The following is a 12,545-nucleotide window of genomic DNA, read 5'->3' as shown; positions in this document are numbered from 1 at the left end:
CACAGAGTTGGTCTGACAGCGGGCCTGGTGCCTGAAGCCTGCTCCCCGTAGAGCATGTCCTGGGGGGGGCGGGGTCCTGCCATCTTCCATTCTGCGGACATAGCCAAGCCAGTGTAGATGCTCCAATTCCACCCGACGCTGAGCATGTGGAAGGCATCGAGGCATCACTCTTGGTGGGTTGAAGTTGCCCACGGTTCACTTCCATAAAGCAGCCTGCTCAACAGTGAAGGGTTGGACATTAGCAGTTGCTAAAATTTAGCTCTTACGGTGCAGTGATCTAGTTGGTGCACTGATCTAGTTCGGTCTTTGGAGATTTGGGTTGTTGGAAAGCTGCAAACACACCGGCCTTGTGTCACATCACGGACCAGAGCAAGAGAGAGTATTTGGGCCCAGAAGGCGGGGGGGGGGGCTGCCCACAGAAGAAGCAGAACTCCAGAGTAGAGCAACTGCTTTGCGTATAGAAGGCCTCCGATTTAATCCCTGGCATCTCTGTGTAGCGCTAGGACTTCCCCCTGCAGGAAAACCTGGGCTGTCACTGCAGACAGAACTCAAATCTATGTTTCCAGGTGCCATAAGAAAGCTGCAGAGATAGCACAGGATAGTGCGCACCCCAGAAATGATCTCTTTCAGCTTCTGCCTTCTGGAAGAAGGTACAGGGTTATAAAGACTAGGACTAGCCGCCTGAGAAACAGTTTCTACCCAAATGCGATTTTGGTTTTAAACACAGTGTAAGGTAGTTTCTGTGGGAGTATATTGTATTTAATTATGGAGTATCAGAGTTTTTAGGGGGCTAAGCAGGCTGGGATAGCAGGGATAGCAGGCTTGTTGGTTTTTGAAGGTCTGATGTAGATTTTTTCAATTTCGTTCTGTATGGGACAATGACAATAAAGATTATCGTATCGTATTGAAATAGATGGACCAAAAGCCTGAAACTCTGCAATGCACCTTCCTTATTCCCTTTTTAAATTAGCAGTTCCTTAAGGTCGGCGGTTCGAATCCCCGCGGCGGGGTGAGCTCCCGTCGTTCGGTCCCAGCTCCTGCCTACCTAGCCGTTCGAAAGCACCCCTAAGTGCAAGTAGATAAATAGGGACCGCTTTCTAGCGGGAAGGTAAACGGTGTTTCCGTGTGCGGCGCTGGTGCTGGCTCGCCAGATGCAGCTTAGTCACGCTGGCCACGTGACCCGGAAGTGTCTTCGGACAGCGCCGGCTCCCAGCCTCTTGAGCGAGATGAGCGCGCAACCCTAGAGTCGGTCACGACTGGCCCTGATGGGCAGGGGTACCTTTACCTTTTACTAAAAACCCCAAGGACCAGTCCACTGTTTCTCAAACTTGGGTCTCCAGCTGTTTTTTGGACTACAACTTGTCATGAAACTCTACTCAATATTGATCCAGAGCAGAACTCCCAACGTATAGTTAGCAGAGTAAAAACACGTTGCAGGATAAGATAGACCAATTGTATTTCATCCAGCAGAGTTTGCTACTGCTGTTGTTGTTGTTTAGTCGTTTAGTCGTGCCCGACTCTTCGTGACCCCCTGAACTAGAGCACGCCAGGCACTCCTGTCTTCCACTGCCTCCCGCAGTTTGGTCAAACTCATGCTGGTAGCTTCAATAACACTGTCCCACCATCTTGTCCTCTGTCGTCCCCTTCTCCTTGTGCCCTCCATCTTTCCCAACATCAGGGTCTTTTCCAGGGAGTCTTCTCTTCTCATGAGGTGGCCAAAGTATTGGAGCCTCAGCTTCAGGATCTGTCCTTCCAGTGAGCACTCAGGGCTGATTTCCTTCAGAATGGAGAGGTTGGATCTTCTTGCAGTCCATGGGACTCTCAAGAGTCTCCTCCAGCACCATAATTCAAAGGTATCAATTCTTCGGCGATCAGCCTTCTTTATGGTCCAGCTTTCACTTCCATATATCACTACTGGGAAAACCATAGCTTTAACTATACAGACCTTTGTTGGCAAGGTGATGTCTCTGCTTTTTAAAATGCTGTCTAGGTTTGCCATTGCTACTGCTACTGAAGGTAAATGAGCATAATGGTCACAAATGCAATGCATTCAGGATTGGCCCTGCCCATAAGAAATCCAGTTGCAGCAGGCTTAAACTTACAATAACTTATAATGAGACTAAAACCTCAACACTGAAGCATACTATATACAGAACACCACAGCAAAATGAAAGAAAGACAGAAAAATGAAGCCCAGGCTCCATCTGGCCTTATAGTCAGCATGACCTTGACAGAAAGAGATAAGAGAATCAGTTTAAGCCAGCTGTACTCGGGTTCCCTGAAGGAATAACCCAAACATCACAAACCTTCTGCTTGTTTCTTTCACAAAGAGAAGCTTCCAGTACACTCTTGAATTAATTGGAATAGGAAAGATCTCTGCACATCAGAGCAATACTTTGTGAACCGAGAAACGCAGACTGACACAACTCCCACCATCTCTAGCTAGCAGGACCAGTGGTCAGGGATGATGGGAATTGTTGTCCAAAAACAGCTGGAGACCCAAGTTGGGAAAACACTTGACTGCTGTCTTGGATGTACAGTGGTACCTTGGTTCTCAAACTGAATCCATTCCGGAAGTCCGTTCCAAAACCAAAGCGTTCCAAAACCAAGGCACACTTTCCCATAGAAAATAATGCAAAATGGATTAATCCGTTCCAGACTTTTAAAAACAATCCCTAAAACAGCAATTTAACATGAATTTTACTATCTAACGAGACCACTGATCCATAAAATGAAAACAATAAACAATGTACTGCAGTCGCACAATCAATCAGTAGCTGAACCGGGTTCCACACAGTCACAACAACAACAAAAGCTGCAAAAACAAAAATGCAAAATGAATAGCAAAAACAGACAGACCTCAGCGTAACACTCAAAATGGAAGTGTGGCACTCAAAACAGAGCATATTCAGCTTCTGAAAAAAAGTTCGCAAACTGGAACACTTACTTCCGGGTTTGCAGTGTTTGGGTTCCAAGCTGTTTGAGTACCAAGGTGTTTGAGAACCAAGGTACCACTGTATCAATTTAAACTGTCATTTCCTTCTTCAACCAGGAGAGGGCACAAGGTCTACTGTCTTTAAGCACAGACCTGCAACCCTGGCATTTTGGGAAACACCTCATTTTCTTGCAAGATGGTTACTCCTATCGTTAGGCTGGGTTTGCACATGCAGCAGGAGGATAGGAAGAAAAGCCTTTACATCTATCCCAACCAAATCCCCTGCAGTGCAGAAATCTCAGCCAAAGCATCCATGACAGATGGCCACCCAAACTCTGCTTACAAACCCCCAAGGAAGGAAACCAGAGGCCTTTCTCCTGGGCATGGTGGGCCAATTGGTGTCAAGGAAAGATAGAACGTTCTTTATGTATGCAACAACAGCAGCAAGAGTTCTTTTAGCAAAGTATTGGAAGACACAAGAACTACCCACGCTGGAAGAGTGGCAGACGAAGGTGATAGACTATATGGGACTGGCCGAGATGACTGGCAGAATCCGCGACCAAGGGAAAGAGACGGTGGAAGAAGATTGGAAGAAATTTAAAGTTTATCTTAAGAACTGCTGTAAAATTAATGAGTGCTAAAATGTCATGGGTAACGTAAAACAGAATTGCAATGATAAACGATTGGGTAAGAGAAAAAGGATCAAAGAAATTGAATCATAAGTAATTGAAATTAGGGGTTGCTGAAAAAGTTTAAAACAGGGATGCAGAAAAGGGAGGTATGGGGAAGTCGTTGAAATAAGGCTTAAGAAAAAAAAGGTTATGAAATTATACGTGTTTATATGTTTGTTTGTCTATGTATTGTTAGTTGTAAAGTGTCTTAATTCATGTTGGAAAATCAATAAAAAAATATAAAAAAAAAACAAAACCCCAAGGAAGGAGAGTCCACAGCCTTCTGACGGAGTCCATTTCTGTGCCTCCACCTTCCCTGCCTGGACCTAAAGTGGAACATTGCACTCTGCTGCTTCATTTGGCTACAGACTTATTGATGATAATAATAATATAATTATTTATTATTTATACCCTGCCCATCTGGCTGGGTTTCCCCAGCCACTCTGGGCGGCTTCCAACAAAATATTAAAATACAATAGCCTGTTCAAGATTAAAAGCTTCCCTAAACAGGGCTGCCTTCAGATGTCTTCTAAAAGTCTGGTAGTTCATCAAACCTTTATTGCATTAGCATACAGCCATAGCAGGATAAGACAAAATGCTAGAGACCAAAATACACTAAAATGTCACACATTAAGAACTTCCCTGAACAGGGCTGCCTTAAGATGTCTTCTGAATGTCAGGTAGTTGTTTATCTCTGACATCTGGTGGGAGGGCGTTCCACAGGGCGGGCGCCACCACTGAGAAGGCCCTCTGTCTGGTTCCCTGTAACTTGGCTTCTCACAGGGAGGGAACTGCCAGAAGGCCCTCGGAGCTGGACCTCAGTGGCCAGGCTGAACGATGCGGGTGGAGACGCTCCTTCAGGTATACTGGACCGAGGCCTTTAGGGCTTTAAATGTCAGCACCAACACTTTGAATTGTGCTCGGAAAGGTAAAGGTAAAGGTACCCCTGACCATTAGGTCCAGTCGCAGATGACTCTGGGGTTGTGCGCTCATCTCGCTCTATAGGCTGAGGGAGCCGGCGTTTGTTCACAGACAGCTTCCAGATCATGGGGCCAGCATGACTGGGCCGCTTCTGGCGAACCACAGCAGCACACAGAAACACCGTTTACCTTCCCGCGAAAGTGGTACCTGTTTATCTACTTGCACTTGACGTGCTTTCGAACTGCTAGGTGGGCAGGAGCTGGGACCGAACAACGGGAGCTCACCCCGTCGCGGGGATTCAAACTGCCGACCTTCTGATCGGCAAGCCCTAGGCTCTGTGGTTTAGACCACAGCACCACCCGCGTCCCGCTCAGAAACGTACTGGAAGCCAATGTAGATCTTTCAAGACTGGTGTTATGTGGTCTTGGCGGCCGCTCCCAGTCACCAGTCTAGCTGCTGCATTCTGGATTAGTTGTAGTTTGCGGGTCACCTTCAAAGGTAGCCCCATGTAGAGCGCATTGCAATAGTCCAAGTGAGAGATAGCTAGAGCATGCACCACTCTGGCCAGACAGTCCGCGGGCAGGTAGGGTCTCATCCTGCATACCAGATGGAGCTGGTAAACAGCTGCCCTGGACTCAGAATTAACCTGTGCCTCCATGGACAGCTGTGAGTCCAATATGACTCCCAGGCTGCGCACCTGGTCCTTCAGGGACACAGTTACCCCATTCAGGACCAGGGAGTCCTCCACACCTGCCTGCCTCCTGTCCCCCCAAAACAGATAAGAACTGTGTTGCGGGTCTGGGTGTTTTTTATTCCTCCTGTGTTTCGGGGGACAGTGTAGGTATGATCGGTTCTTGCTTACAGGGGCAAGAGAAGCGACATTGGCTCAAAGCGCAACCAAGAATATTATACTGCAAGCAGAGCTGCTTATTTCGTGCTGTTAGAAGAACCTTCCCAACGAGAGGCCCATGGAGTCACAAATGCGCTTTAAACCACTTCCAGATCTGTTTTGTGGGGCGCAGCCAAGGAACTCTGGCAAGGGATTCCTGCGGCTTGCCTTCTAAAAACTCATTTCCAAAAACGGGATCTCAGAAACATGTCTCTTGTTCACATGAACCCACGATTTGCATGCAACAAGGGGGGGGTGCCTTGGGTGAAAAACAGACCTCTGGTTCCTTGAGGGCTATTGGGACGCAGAAATAGTAAGAGCCAACACTTCTGCCTCAGGTGATCTGATTTACACACCCTGCACAATCTCCCAATTGCAGCCTTTGCCAATCTTGGCTCTCTTGTCTAGATGTTGCGCGGCAATTTTCATCATCCCTGACCAGTGGCTAAGCTGCCTGCGGATAAAAACAGTTAAAAGCAGCTACATTAAAAAATTAAATTAAAATCAGCGATAAACTAAAAACACATCAACATGCAAGATTTCTGCATGGGCTTGTCTATGCAGAAATCTTCCTAGTAGGTGTTGCAAAAAGTGCTGTGAAGGTTTCTTCCTAATAATAATAATAATAATAATAATAATAATAATAATAATAATAATTTATTATTTATACCCTGCCCATTTGGCTGGGTTTCCCCAGCCACTCTGGGCGGCTTCCACAGAGACCAAAATACACTAAAATGTCACACATTAAGAACTTCCCTGAACAGGGCTGCCTTAAGATGTCTTCTGAATGTCAGGTAGTTGTTTATCGCTTTGACATCTGACGGGAGGGTGTTCCACAGGGCAGGCGCCACCACCAAGAAGGCCGTCTGCCTGGTTCCCTGTAGCTTTGCTTCTCGCAGTGAGGGAACTGTCAGAAGGCCCTCGGAGCTGGACCTCAGTAAACGATGGGGGTGGAGACGCTCCTTCAGGTATACAGGACCGAGGCCGTTTAGGGCTTTAAAGGTCAGCACCAACACTTTGAATTGTGCTCGGAAACGTACTGGGAGCCAATGTAGGTCTTTCAAGACCGGTGTTATGTGGTCTCGGCGGCCGCTCCCAGTCACCAGTCTAGCTGCAGCATTCTGGATTAGTTGTAGTTTCCGGGTCACCTTCAAAGGTAGCCCCACATAGAGCGCATTGCAGGAGTCCAAGCAGGAGATAATTAGAGCATGCACCACTCTAGCAAGATAGTCCGTGGGCAGGGAGGGTCTCAGCCTGTGTACCAGATGGAGCTGGCAGACAGCTGCCCTGGATATCAATAGGCAGCGAGTTCCACAGTTCCCAGGTTGTTGCGTGGATTACTGGAATAATGTATGCTAACTGCTTCAAGGACTTGAAAAGGGCTGGAATAAATTGCTACGGGATGAGATACTCGAGGCAGCTCCTTTGTGACTCACAGCAGCTTTTGCAAGAGATAAGTGTGTCACATCAGAGATTATACCCGTGACTGTGACTGAGAACTGGGTCCTTCCTGCTCATGAGGTGACCCTGCCGTTATTGAGCAGGACACACCTAGGATATGAAGAAAGCAGCTGATATGAATTCCAGCTCTTGATTTTCTGTATGCTTTCAACAATATTTAATCATTGCACTTATATATCCCATTCCCCCCCCTCCTGTGAGGCAGATTAGACAGAGACAGTGACCAGCCCAAGGCCATTCATGACTGAGTGGGAATTTGAACCCAGATCCTAAACTGAAACTCCTAACAGCTGCACCAAGGGAGGGGAAACCGTGGCCCTTTCAGGTGATGTTGGAATACAACTCCCATCAGCACCAGCCAACGCTCAGGGATGATGGGAGTTTGGAGTCATTATATTCACTGGGGAAAAAAGAAACTCATTTTTGGAGCTCACACGTATCCTAGGCATATTTACTCAGAAGTAAGTCCTACTATGCCCAATAGGGCTTGCTCCCAGGTAAGTGTACACAAGAGTGCAGCCTGAGCTTTGAGACGCAGACTTGCTCTAGGGCATAGGTAGGCAAACTAAGGCCCGGGGGCCGGATCCGGCCCAATTGCCTTCTAAATCTGACCCGCGGACGGTCCAGGAATCAGCGTGTTTTTACATGAGTAGAATGTGTGCTTTTATTTAAAATGCATCTCTGGGTTATTTGTGGGGCATAGGAATTCGTTCATTCCCCCCAAAAAATATAGTCCGGCCCCCCACAAGGTCTGAGGGACGGCGGACCGGCCCCCTGCTGAAAAAGTCTGCTGACCCCTGCTAGGGAGTTGATAGTGAATTGCCACCACCTGGCCTGTGGAACTACTTGCTTCCCACCTGGGGCGGACCAACACTTGTAGTTTATAACATTAAAAATGCGTTCTTAAAATGCTACACCAGAGGGCACTGTAGAGCAGCGAGCCACCGCCAATGGAAAATTGCTATTCAGCACTGTAGAAACATTTAGCAGATCATTGTAGATCCAGCCCTGGTCTACCTGCAATCAGGTAAATATTAGGAAAACATTGCAAGCTTCAGGTGTAAACGGCTGTTCCATGTATAAAAGGTAAAGGGACCGCTGACCATTAGGTCCAGTCGTGACTGACTCTGGGCTTGCGGCACTCATCTTGCTTTATTGGCCAAGGGAGCCGGAGTCCAGCTTCCGGGTCATGTGGCCAGCAGGACTAAGCTGCTTCTGGCGAACCAGAGCAGCACACGGAAATGCCATTTACCTTCCTGCCGGAGTGGTACCTATTTATCTACTCGCATTGGTGTGCTTTCGAACTGCTAGGTTGGCAGGAGCTGGGACTGAGCAACCGGAGCTCACCCCGTCGCGGGGATCCAAACTGCCAACCTTTTCATCGGCAAGCCCTAGGCTCTGTCGTTTAACCCATAGCGCCACCCACGCTCCATGTATACAGTGGAGCAAATTCAGTGGACCTGAGATGAAGGGTTCAGACTGATTTAATTTCTGAGCTGCCCTTCCATGCAAGCCCAGGGTGGCAAATAATGTATTTAGACTAGCCATACTAGGCTAGGAACAAGTATCTCATAGTATGAGTTGATCAACAGTGGAGAAAAGGGCACTTTCTCTGGAAGGTGATGGACTCTCCTTGGTTAGAAGCTTTGAAGCTGAGTACCTATCAAGGATGGTGTAGCGATGGATTTAATAATAATAATAATAATTTATTTGTATCCCGCCCTCCCTGGCCAAAGCTGGGCTCAGAGCGGCTAACAACAGGTAAAAATAGCACAGTGTACATAAAAATCACAGTCAATTAATTAAAATACATTCTAGAATGTAGAATGAATTTCCTGTATTGGTGGGGGGTTGAGCTAGATGACCACTGAGGTCCCCTCAGATTCTTTGAAAGCGGGGGAGGGTGGGTTCAAGAGAAGGCCTCTGTCCCCCTCTTTTGAATATGAAGAGATTTCGGAAACAGTTTATGAAAGAAAAATCCACTGAAGTCTGCTGAAGGCCTCCAGGTGATACCAGAATTACTCCCTCTCAGCTCGTGGGATCGCGATTTGGGTGTCCCATTCCTCAGAGGGGAGTGAAACTGTGGTGCGGATACATATTTCACACCCTTTCTTGAAATGCTTTTGTGCATAACTGCGGCTGGGTGGTGGATGCCTCATGACTCATCGCTTGGCATTCAAAACTGTTTTGAATGCTTGCGGAGCTAAGCTTAACAAAACAACCATCATAATAAAACGGTGATTCCCCCCCCCCCATAGCAGTCCTCCTGGTGTTCTGGAGTCCAAAGCGGTGCAGGAAACCACTGGACCTCATTGCAGCACAGGCACGCAAGTCATAGAAAGGGATAGTTGAGTCTGTACGGCATGAGGCTCTTCATCTGAGGGCTGTGGGTTCGAGTTCCACCTCAGGCAAAAGATTCCTGCATTGCAGGGGGTTGGGATGGATGGCCCTTGGGGTCGCTCCCAACTCTACGATTCCATTCAATCAGGCTTCCTCAACCTCGGCCCTCCAGATGTTTTGAGACTACAATTCCCATCATCCCTGACCACTGGTCCTGCTAGCTAGGGATCATGGGAGTTGTAGGCCAAAAATATCTGGAGGGCCAAGGTTGAGGAAGTCTGCCTTAAATGCTCTTCTAGCTAGGCTTGGGGTTACATGGGGGAGTGAGAAACTCTGCGAGGTTTAGCCCTGTCCTACATCTGAAATGTGGAGGTTTTCAGATGAATGGGTAAATCGTCTAATGAGTTGCACATGGTTCTTCTTCTGGATGTGGCCAAGCACATGAGCTGGCTCCTTAGCTTTGGAACACTTTGAACCAAAATTAAGTAAGTGTTTTCTGTGTCCAGGGCAGCTGTCTACCAGCTCCATCCAGTACGCAGGCTGAGACCCTATCTGACCCCAGACTGTCTCGCCAGAGTGGTGCATGCTCTAGTTATCTCCCACTTAGACTACTGCAATGCGCTCTACGTGGGGCTACCTTTGAAGGTGACCCAGAAACTACAACTAATCCAGAATGCAGCAGCTTGACTGGTGACTGGGAGTGGCCGCCAAGACCATATAACACTGGTCCTGAAAGACCTACATTGGCTCCCAGGACGTTTCCGAGCACAATTCAAAGTGTTGGTGCTGACCTGTAAAGCCCTAAATGGCCTCGGTCCAGTATACCTGAAGGAGCGTCTCCACCCGCATCGTTCAGCCTGGACACTGAGGTCCAGCGCCGAGGTCCTTCTGGCGGTTCCCTCACTGCGAGAAGTGAGGTTACAGGAAACCAGGCAGAGGGCCTTCTCGGTGGTGGCGTCCTCCCGGTAGTGGCGTCCTCCCATCAGATGTCAAGGAAATAAACAACTATCTTACTTTTACAAGACATCTGAAGGCAACCCTGTTTAGGGAAGTTTTTAATGTTTGATGTTTTATTCTGTTGGGAGCTGCCCAGAGTGGCTGGGGAAACCCAGCCGGATGAACGGGGTATGAATAATAAATTATTATTATAAATTATTACAGTGGACCCTCGGCATACGAATATAATTCCTTCCATGGGTCCGTACGTACCCCAAAAATCGGCAAGTAGAAGCACTGCTTCTGCGCACGTGCATGGCGTCATAGAGCGCTTCTGCTCATGCGCGGGTGGCAAAACCTGGAAGAATACACTTCTGGGTTTGCCACGTTCGCACCCGAAAGTTACGTTACCCGAAGGTAACGTTAACCCGAGGGTCCACTGTGTTATTATTTAATTCTGTTGAAAAGATTTCCGCTCAACTCTTACCCATTGTGCCTGCCTGACTGCTTTGATCGGTGGGATTGGCAATATTGCTGCTGCCCCATAACTCCCATTCCACATTTGTAAGAACTGGACCATTTAGCGTAGCAGAACCTACACTTCGGAACTCTCTGCCTCTTGATACCAAGCACTTTTGGGAGCCTGCTAAAACTATTCTTGTTTAGACAGGCCTAGCCAGGTGCTGTTGTCTTTGTCCATGGAGTTTTCTTGGCAGGGATACTGGAGTGGCTTGCCGGTTCCTCGTCCAGGTGGATCACGTTTGGTCAAAACTCTCCACTATGACCTGTCCATCTTGGGTGCCCTGCTCGGCATAGTTCATAGCTTCTCTGAGTTATTCAAGCCCCTTCCATTCTGAAGGAAATCAGCCCTGAGTGCTCACTGGAAGGACAGATCCTGAAGCTGAGGCTCCAAGACTTTGGCCACCTCATGAGAAGAGAAGACTCCCTGGAAAAGACCCTGATGCTGGGAAAGATGGAGGGCACAAGGAGAAGGGGACGACAGAGGACGAGATGGTGGGACAGTGCTCTCGAAGCTACCAGCATGAGTTTGACCAAACTGCGGGAGGCAGTGGAAGACAGGAGGGCCTGGCGTGCTCTGGTCCATGGGGTCATGAAGAGGTGGACACGACTAAACGACTATCAACAACAACAACAACAACAACAACAGCCAGGTGCTTAGAAAGTTTGTGTGGAATCTAACCTGTTTCAAAACTTTTTGTAAGTTTTAAACTATCGTTGCAAATGTTTCTTGATTTTATTTTTATCTTTTTGCAAACCACTTGGAGGTGGTTGGTTTCTTTTACAATCAAGTGGTGCAGAAACATTAACAGAAATGAATAAAACGAAACAAATGGAAAGCAATGGGCAGATGCTTGAACCTTAAACCGTAACACCATCTCAGTTTTTGGACGTTAAATGGGACCCACATTTTCCCTGCAAACTCATAAACTTCATGATATTATGCCTGTCCATGAAGGACACCTCACACTTCTCTCTGGGTGAATTTCAACCACTGCCCTCTGCCGCCCATGAACATTAGCAGAACCTCACGAAAATGCAAATCCATGTGACCCCTTAGGGAGACGTCCACGTTGCACATGCAGATCAAGGGTGGAAAACAAGTTCTGATGAATCATCCATGTGTTTGTTTCCATAGCAATAAGACCAGCTGTTCTAAGGCTCTTAAGCAGTGCTGCTTTTCTTTAAAAAAAATGTTTAGGGGTGCTCTCATTTTCCTACCCATGTTGAAATACTGCCCCTCAATCAGGTCAAACTTAGATTCACAAAATGTTTAGGGGTATGCGCACCCCAGAAAAAAGCACTGCTCTTAACTCCTACAAGGCAATGCTCTTCTCTTGCCTTCTGCTAACCTGGCACCACCCAGAGGTTTTAGGACTACGGTTCCCATCCGCTGGGGTTGTTGGGAGTTGTAGTGCAGAAACTTCTGGAGGCGCCCGGTTAGCAAAGGCTGCTGTAGTCTAACCTGAGCCAAGCCTCTGGCATATGACTGACTGATCCGAGGCCTTGTGACCTCCACACTGCAATTTCCCCTTTGTCCTCTTGAGCTGCTCTCACCCCCCCGCAATACAGGAATATGCAGCTGTCCCGTACGGGGATCAAACCTGCAACCATGGCATTTTCAGCACCAGGCTCTAACCAGCTGACCCCAACCCCAGCAGAGATTCAAAACTGCAAAACATGCAGAGAAGTAAAACGTGAAACTATAGGCAGAGGGCCTTCTCGGTGGTGGCGCCTGCCCTCTGGAACGCCCTCCCGCCAGATGTCAAAGAGTGACTATCTGACTTTGGAAGACATTTAAAGGCAGCCCTCTGTATAGGGAAGCTTTTAATGGTCGATGTTTTATTTTTTATATATATATTTTGTTGGG

This window comes from Podarcis filfolensis, assembly GCF_964270895.1.
Source record: "Podarcis filfolensis genome assembly, chromosome: 1".
Lineage (NCBI taxonomy): Eukaryota > Metazoa > Chordata > Lepidosauria > Squamata > Lacertidae > Podarcis > Podarcis filfolensis.
This window is presented reverse-complemented; position numbering follows the sequence as displayed.